The sequence below is a fragment of the Alexandromys fortis genome, unplaced genomic scaffold (genome assembly GCF_014885135.2).
Source record: "Alexandromys fortis isolate MF-2015 unplaced genomic scaffold, M_Fortis_MF-2015_v1.1 scaffold_96, whole genome shotgun sequence".
Lineage (NCBI taxonomy): Eukaryota > Metazoa > Chordata > Mammalia > Rodentia > Cricetidae > Alexandromys > Alexandromys fortis.
Window position 1 is genome coordinate 3,237,580 of NW_026068053.1, and position 8,574 is coordinate 3,246,153.

The window sequence follows — 8,574 nt, forward strand, 5'->3', positions numbered from 1 at the left end:
TCCAGACACTTCTATGATCAAAGTCGTCTCCAGCTCCCCAATAACAGCAAAGAAGGGGCTAAGGAGAGGACTTTAGCTGTCTACTAAAGCCTATCACTTACCAGGATCAATATTTTGCAATTCTTCACTTCCCTGATGTCCCACACCAGTTGTTCTTAATTCCATTTGGGAGATAATTGCCTAGGATTAAACAAACACCTGGTATTGTGCTAAGTGCTGAGGTAAAAAAAACTCAAGCCTATTTGTGTGTGTGTGTGTGTGTGTGTTATGCACATGCTGATGTGAATGCATGTCCATATTTTGAGGCAATGGCAGCAAGGGAGACAGGTAGAAACATTAGTAAAGTGTCAGCACGCAAGCTATGATTCCTGTCCATCTCTGCTTCCCTGTATGGCTACTGGCCACACCAAACCGTATTTCAGCAGCCCCAGCCCCGCTGTCTCCCACCTCTGAAATATTCTTCTCTCAGATGTGAGCGCAGCTGTAATTGCATCACCCAGGCAGCACAAAAGCACCACAGTCATGAGACTAGCAGGTTCTTCGCTTTTCTCTATACCTAAGGCTCTCTGAGTACCATTTCCCCATTAGCTCTGCTTCCAAAGTCATCATATTCGGTGTAGCTAAAGGCAGGCACAGGGGGCTTCAGGTCCCCCTGGAACTTTCCTACAATGAACCCCTGTTCTGAGGGTCATCTTATTGATACATTATTTGAATATTCTCCCCATGTTCAAATTGATGTTTCTTCAGAAACAAGACCAAAAATCATCCCTCCTGCAGAACAGTCTTCTATCCCATCCACACTGAAAAGAGCAGTTCTCTGCTCAGAGGGCTTCCACATGCGCTTCTTTTCTTGTTAATGGAAACTGTGTGCTTCTCCTTAGATCTTTTACTTTGCTAAGTATCAAGGCTGTTCTCCCAGATTATAAACTCCTTGAGAGCAGTCGCTGCCTTTACTTCTCTTTGAAACATCTACCATAACTAGCACAGCACCTTGCCCACAGCAAGGACACTGGGCTCTCGTCTGTCAGACAGAATTCTGTAGATCTGTAGTGTCAACTTCCAGAGTGCTGTCAGCAGGGCTGTACCTTTACAGGGTACTCTCCTTGGAGGGGGCAATGCGAAGTGGATTGTTTCTCTGTATTATTCACAATCACAGGACACCCAGACAGGAACTGACAGGCATCAACAGGGGAGGAACCATTGTCTTTTTCTGACAAAGAAGGTGTCACTAGCTAACCGTCCAACTCAAAGGAAAAAATGGACATGTTACACAGATACAAAAGCCAGTTACACAAAATTACAAACGACCTTAACAAAATTAGTTCAGAAACATCATTGAATTACACGTTGATGTTCCAGAAAACAAAAACCTATGGATTTATAGAAATTCCTAATTCTGTGAGGGATATGACCAGTACAACTGTCCAGTAATGAATATTTATGGAAAAGAGAAGCTATGAAACCACAGAAAAGATTTTAGTGTGCCATTGTCATCAGTTCTACTAAATTATTTTCATTGTCAACCCAAAAATATCTTGAATGAACAATACAGAATAATCGAGAGCCCCCAATTGCATTAGGAGTGTATGAGCTGACTCAGGAGACTAATTATAATGAGGTATTGAGCTGCCTATTTTTCATCTCATTCTTAAAACCATAAACCACACCAGGCAGGCAGTGCTGCCAATCGGGGTCCATGTGGGAAGCGAAAATAGCCTCGAACAAGGGTCAGGAGCTGTGGTTGTCATTAACTTGCTAACTTGGGAGCTCTTAATAAAGATCATTCCCCACGTGAGAAAGCAGATGCCTTCCTTAGGGAATACAGATGTAGTTGGGGCTGAAGCTGCTGGGCTACAGAAAACCACAGAAAGACTGCAGGCACACAGGCACATGTGTGTGTGTGTGTGTGTGTGTGTGTGTGTGTGTGTGTGTGTACTTTCATATGTGTATGTATGTGCTTGAGTTTATGTGTGTGTGCATTTATATTTTCTTACCCACCCTTCCCAGACTGTTACCTTCTTGCTTAAAAAGCCCATTTAGTGTTACTGTTAACTGGATGATTATAACCCAAGTATGTCCCAAATAACAGTGACCAAAATAAAAATTATCAAACTGCTTTTCTCACTCCTAAGATTAATCAGCCAGAGGTCAAGGCTATAAAATCAATATATCTATTTCTGAATTTATTCATAGAAAAAATAACAATGCTACCATATGGTAGTTTTTGAATAAAGCTTTGAAATAAAGTGATTTTACTTTATTAATAGCCCAATAAAGCCCATGACACACACTTTTTAAAGAGTACTTGGAACCCTCTTGATAGGATTTCTGACAGCCTCCAACTGCTCAGTCCAGGCATGAAAAAATGATTAAGACTGCTCCTGAATCCAGGCTGCTTTTGATTACTGATAGAGATAACACGTTGTGTTCTAATTATTTCTTTACACGTCTACATACTCTTAGGGAGAACAAAGGAGGGCATTATTTATCTTCCACAAAAAGAGCCACACTTTTCTGGTGGAACCAAGGAAGGGTGAGCCAAGAGAAGCATCAAAAATGGCATCACTGGGAAGGTGCCTGTTCCCCCTCCCACCTGAGAGAATCTCTGAGCATAACTCTATCCCTGTGTGTTTGAGATTTCTCCCTGATTAAATATGCTCACATTGCTAGATTCACTGGGTTACTAGGAATATGGGCAGCTAACAAAGTACTTAATAAATGGCATGTTATGAGTTCATTTTCCAAAACACTAATTAGTTTGCTCCAAAAGTGAGAGGCCTCAGTCCTTTCCACCCAATGGCAGTGTCCTACCCTGACTCTGGATGTTGTCTGAGAGGCCTCAGTCCTTCCCACCCAATGACAGTGTCCTTCCCTGACTCTGGCTGTTGTGTGAGAGGTCTGTTATTCCTATGCAATGACAGCGTCCTACACTGACTCTGGCTGTTGTGCTCAACCCTCCCCACAGAGACTCTTGAGGAAATATGGAAAGCATTCAGCCTGAAAAACCTTTATGTGTTCTAAAATCATGTTAATATACTCATATAAAGAAACATGCTAACATCTGAAGACTTGTCTGTGGAAGGATGCTCCCAACTCCTGAGGACTCTCCATGTCAAAGAATAATCATTGATGCATTATGATACAGCATCTTGTTGAGTAAAGTCTCAAGTCTTTGGTGGAGAAATAGACTAGCACACTCTTTTTGAAATGAGGGTTTAAAAACAACCAGTGTTTCATGGTATGAACGTGGCACGTTCCGATTGTTTAAACTGATTTAGCTGTGAATTTTTAAAGAAAATATCTGAATTATATTTTGTGTATACTCAATAACTGTTGAATTCAGAGATTTTATTTAACTTGATTATTTTTACCCCTAAAGTTGAAATAATAAAATTTCTCCCTTTGTGTAACATTTATACATTTTGCTTAAATCTAAATAATATTTTCCAATTTTGTTCATTAAAAATAAAACTTTATTTAAATCTACTGATTCACAATAATAAGAGAAAATTAAGCTTGATCTTATTTACGTATAATGATTCTAAAAATTCTTTAAAAGATTAAATCTTATTCAGCAATATTTGATCAGACAATGTCTTAGGAGACAGATATTTTCTGACAAGGAAGGCTAAATTCACAAGCAGTATTTATGTATATTCATCTATATTAGTCTGGTCTGTTCTCGAAAGATTTATATAGATGCTAAATAGATAAATAAATGAAAGAGAAAGAGAGGTCTGAATGAGATTGTTCCCCATAAATCTCAGGCATTTGAATAACTGGTCCCCATCTGAAAAGACTAGGTGGTGTGTCCTTATGGAGAAGGGCTATCAGTGGGGCAAGTTTAATGTTTCAAAAGATCCCTAGCATCCCCTGTTTGCCCTGTGTCAAGTGTCATGCCTGCTGCCACTCTCTCTGCCATCACGAGGATGAACTCCTATTCCACCCCCACCCCCGCAAAATACCCTTCCTTCTATTGATATCTTTTGTTGTGATGTATTACCACAGGAATAGAGAAGTACCTAAGACAGGATAGATAAACAGGTGGACAGAGAGATCACAAACAGATGGACAAGACAGATACACATACATACGTACATTTATACATACATAAACAGAGAACAGATAGACAAAAAGAAGAACTGGCAAACCTAAAATCTCCAAAAAAAGATGCCATAATTTTCAGACAATCATGTGACACTACCTATTATTCGGGTAAGAACAGACTTTGTTCTGTTGAGACCTTCAGCTGACTGAGGAGGACCAAGTCACATGCTGGAAGGCAGTCTGCTTCACTCAGCATTCAAATTAAAATGTTAATCTCATCCCCCTAAAACAGCCTTATAGAAACACCCTGTCAAGTTAGATGTATTAAACCATCACACTTTTTCCTTCGGTTTAAAAGTTCTGATGTTAGAAATGTAATCTCCAAAGTCATATTTTAATGATATTGGAGACAGAGTCTTTTGTAACTAGAATCAGATGAAATCGTAATGGTGAGGACATTATTGGCTTTATAAGAAGAGGGGAGGCAAGCCCACTTGCTCATCTCTCCTGCTATGTTATTCACCTTCTTTAAATCAGTAAGAAATTCTTCACTAGACGGGCACCATGCTCTTAGACTTCCCAAGACCCAGACCACAAGGCAAATTAACTTCTTGTTATGGCTTGGCGATGAAAGGTGTCCCACAGGCTCTGTGTTGAGTGCTATTTTTGGAGGCTTTGGATTCATCTGGAAGAAGGAGGTGACTGGGGACATGTTCTGAAAGTGATACCTAGATTCAGACACTTCCTTAGTCTTTGCTTCTTGGCATTTGTGAAACGGATAGGATACATTCCTCCATGATGCCATGATATTCTGTCTCACTACAGACATAGAATCAGCAGAGTCAAGGACTGTGGCCTGAAAGACCTGAAACTTGGAGCCCAAACTCAATCTTTGTTCCTTTAAGTTATCTCTCAGACACTTTGGTCACAGCGATACAAAAGCAAAATGTCTATTCTTTTTCATTGCTTAGTTTGTTTTCATATAGTGTTTTGGTAAGGTGTAAAAACATATCATTTGGTGATGAAATTTTGTAGCAAATTTTGGCACAGATTTATCACCAAAGACAGGCCCCTTCAGAAACTTGGGAGAAATTTTCTCTGCTTAGGTTAGGAGGCAGTATAAGCTACTGGCGGTCTGATGGCAAAGGACTGCCAACGGGCAGCAGTGGGTCACGGTTGCTATAAATTATGTTGCTTAGGCATACTAATGGCCTTCTAGGCCTCACCTGCTGCATTTGCTAAATTGTACAACATTGTAACAGATTCTGATTATAATATTTAGAAAGATTAAATAAGATGACTCATGTTACAGAAATCCATCACACTAATTCTCAGTAACCATAACTGCTCAGTGTTGGTAACTAATTATATTGCTACAAATATGACTTCTGCTTCTCGGCCTCCTGAAATGTCAGAAATATGGCACCATTGCATTAATGAGAACATTTAATATTGTCCTGCACTTGGGGTTATGTAAGTGCATATTTTTATTGGTTGTTTACGTAGATCATTTTGCCACAAGGCATTTGCACAATCTCTCTTTTGATAATACACTAATTCAACCAAACTAGGTTCTGTATTTAGAAGCCCAGTGATGGGGAGGAAACCCTGAATGCTTTCACTAGAGGACTGGAAGGACGCAGAGAGGCAGAACTGGGCAGATTCTCAGCTGGGCCTACTCATCTGCATTTCCAAAGTTGCAGCCAATAGTCCTTCCCTTATCAGTAACTTCCCACTCAGGGTGGGATTCCCACTGAGAGGCTCCTTCTAGACAGTTTTTTTTAACTCCAGGAAGAAAGGTTTGAACTATGAAGCAGGCAGTGCCTTCTAGGTTGGTCATGTATAGACCAAAGGTTAGCCTTAGAAGTCCCCAACCCCGGGTACTGCCCACTGATTAATTGGTTGACGATTGATTATGTAACTGATTGATTGATTGACTTGAAGCATGATCTTCCCTTGGCCTGGACCTAACCCAGTAAGCTACGCTGGTTGGTTTGTGAGCCTGGGGACCCACCTGACTTTACCTACCGCTTCCATCTTTTTTTTTTTTTTCTTGTGGGCTCTGGGGATCAAACTTGGAACTTTGTGCTAGGGCCATGAGCTACATACAGCCCTCCTGAAACGCTGAAACCTTAGGATGGCTTTATATCATTCCTACTTAGCCTATAGGCTGAAAACTTAAAAACTCCTATGAGAACAAAAGAATTTGTAACATTGTCTAAACACTCCCGGAATCAGGCCCCCCTCTGCCATTTCTCCACAACCCTCCCTCTGAAAATACCCTTGGGACACTCTGCATCCTCAAGGTCAACCTGGATTATTACCCATCTCCTCTATGATCCCATTTACCTCTCTTTTTCTGTCCCCATCACGGACTGATTCTCCCAGAACCCAGAGTCTATGCAAAGTTAGTAACCTCAACTTCCTGACAAAGTTTAGATGCACCCCTACACACACACACACACACACACACACACACACACACACACACCAGCTTCCCCCACCCCCTGCCCTTTGTTCTCTTTCATTGCACTCTGGGTTAGCACTTTCTAACTCCCCCATCTAATAAAGGAGTTAAATATTTAAATGTGGTTTTAAAATGGCATTTAAGGAATTAACCCATTTTGCCCCTCGCTGGTCTAAACCACAGGGTGCCAACCGGACATTAATTGCTTTCTTCTGGTGGGGTTCCAGACAGCTCAGAAAGAAGGAGCGAGCGCACATTCCTGGCACCAATTGGCTAATTCAATTTACTTCAACAGCATTAGCCTCTGTCAGAATATTCATGAGCAGGGGAACCAAGACCCGTGGTACAGGCAGGCGCAGCCGCTCGGGCTAGGGAAGACGCGAAGGAGGGGAAGAAGCGGACCGCGCGCGGGGCTCCGGGGCCTGTGACCAGGAGGACCAGGCGGTTCTTCTCACTCTCCCTGCGGAGAGCTGGAACCTCGGACATCAGCGGGTTTGCAGTGCTTGTCACCCGCTCTCAACTCCTAGCGATCGCGCGGAGACTTTGGAAACATCCGAAGGCAGCAGAGCTGTGACACTTTTGACTTGGGGGAAAGGGGGGTGGGGTGGGGGCAGCGACGCTAGCTGGAGCGAGAGACTTGGGATAACACGTTCGCCCAAAGAGGAAGGCAGCGATGTGAACTGGACATCCGCCACGGAGGAGTCTCAACCTCTCCGGGGAGTCTACGGCTGTGTCAGGTAAATCAGAGGTCTTTGGTTGTTGGTTACTGCGCGTCTGTCCCCACACACCGGAGGTCACTCTGGAAAAGCCACGAGCACACCGCGCGTTTCGGTTCTGCGCCGCACCTTCTCCTCCTCTACTATCCGCTGTCGCGGGGAGGGGGAAGGGTACTAGGGGTACTCCCTGCCGGACTGAGCTCCACTTTCTGGGACTTTGGGGGAAAGGGATCAAAAGGGGATCGCCTCAGCTAGGGTACTGGCCTGGGATACAGAAAACCAATGTGCAGCTAGACAGCGGGGCAGGTAGACTGTGCTGTACGCTGGGTACCCGGAGTGTGCGCACCAAGTGGCTGTGAAAAGGGGAGCGCGGGGTACAGGCGCTTGACCCAGGCCCTTTGCTTCTTTCACAGTCAGTGGCGTCTCCCTCATACTGCCAAAAGAGAGGCTGCTTGAGTCTCCAAGGAGGTAGCTGTGCCTGGAGCAGATTATCCGAGCCTGAGGCTTTGGGGAGGTGCAAGCACCTACCGACCGATCGTGGCTTTGGGGTGCGAGGCATCCCCGCACCAGAGCTTGGCGGTGGGAGGAGAATGTGGTGGTGACTCTAGTCTCTGCCACCTGCCGGACATCACCAACTCCCCGGATTTCTTGTCTTCCAGTCCTAGCACTCCCTAGGAAAGCTCTGAATTGCGCGCCGGTGGTTTGAGCTCTGCTTGTCTGGTAGTGATGTTTGGATAGAACAGGAAGGTGAGGGGGCGAGTGGAGGGGGTCAGATAAGGTGAAACGTTCAGATCTGCAAAGAAAACGCCTCCGCAAAGCCTCAACCTGTCCTAGGCAATAAGGCAGACTGAGTTGTCCTCCAAGCTGTGGCAGCTGGAATGTGGAGGGCAGCTTCAAGTAAATGCCAGAGTCCTTTCCGAGCTGAACCTAGCTAAGCAGGGAGGAAGTGAAGCACAGGAGAACAGAGGAGTTCGATGCTGAGTAGATTCAGAGTTTACTGTGGAATTGCAATGATTATTATTAAGACCGTTTTTTGCTTTGGTTTGTTTTTTTGTTTTGGTTTGGTTTGTTTTTAACTGGCATGGACATCAGAAGGACTGGGGGTTTGACCACCATAATAGCATGGAAATTGAGTCTGCAGCCACTGTCCCCCACTTAATGTACCCAGACTTCCTCTGGTCTCTGAGCTGTCTACATCGAAGGAAATAAATGCCCCCAGAATTTTGGTGTCAGGGATCTGGCCGAGGACTGAGTCTAGCTGAGAGCAGAACAACAGAAAGTCCTAACGGTAATGCACAGGCACTCCTGCTTGTAGTTGCTCACTGCATTCCTAAGCACTTGCCT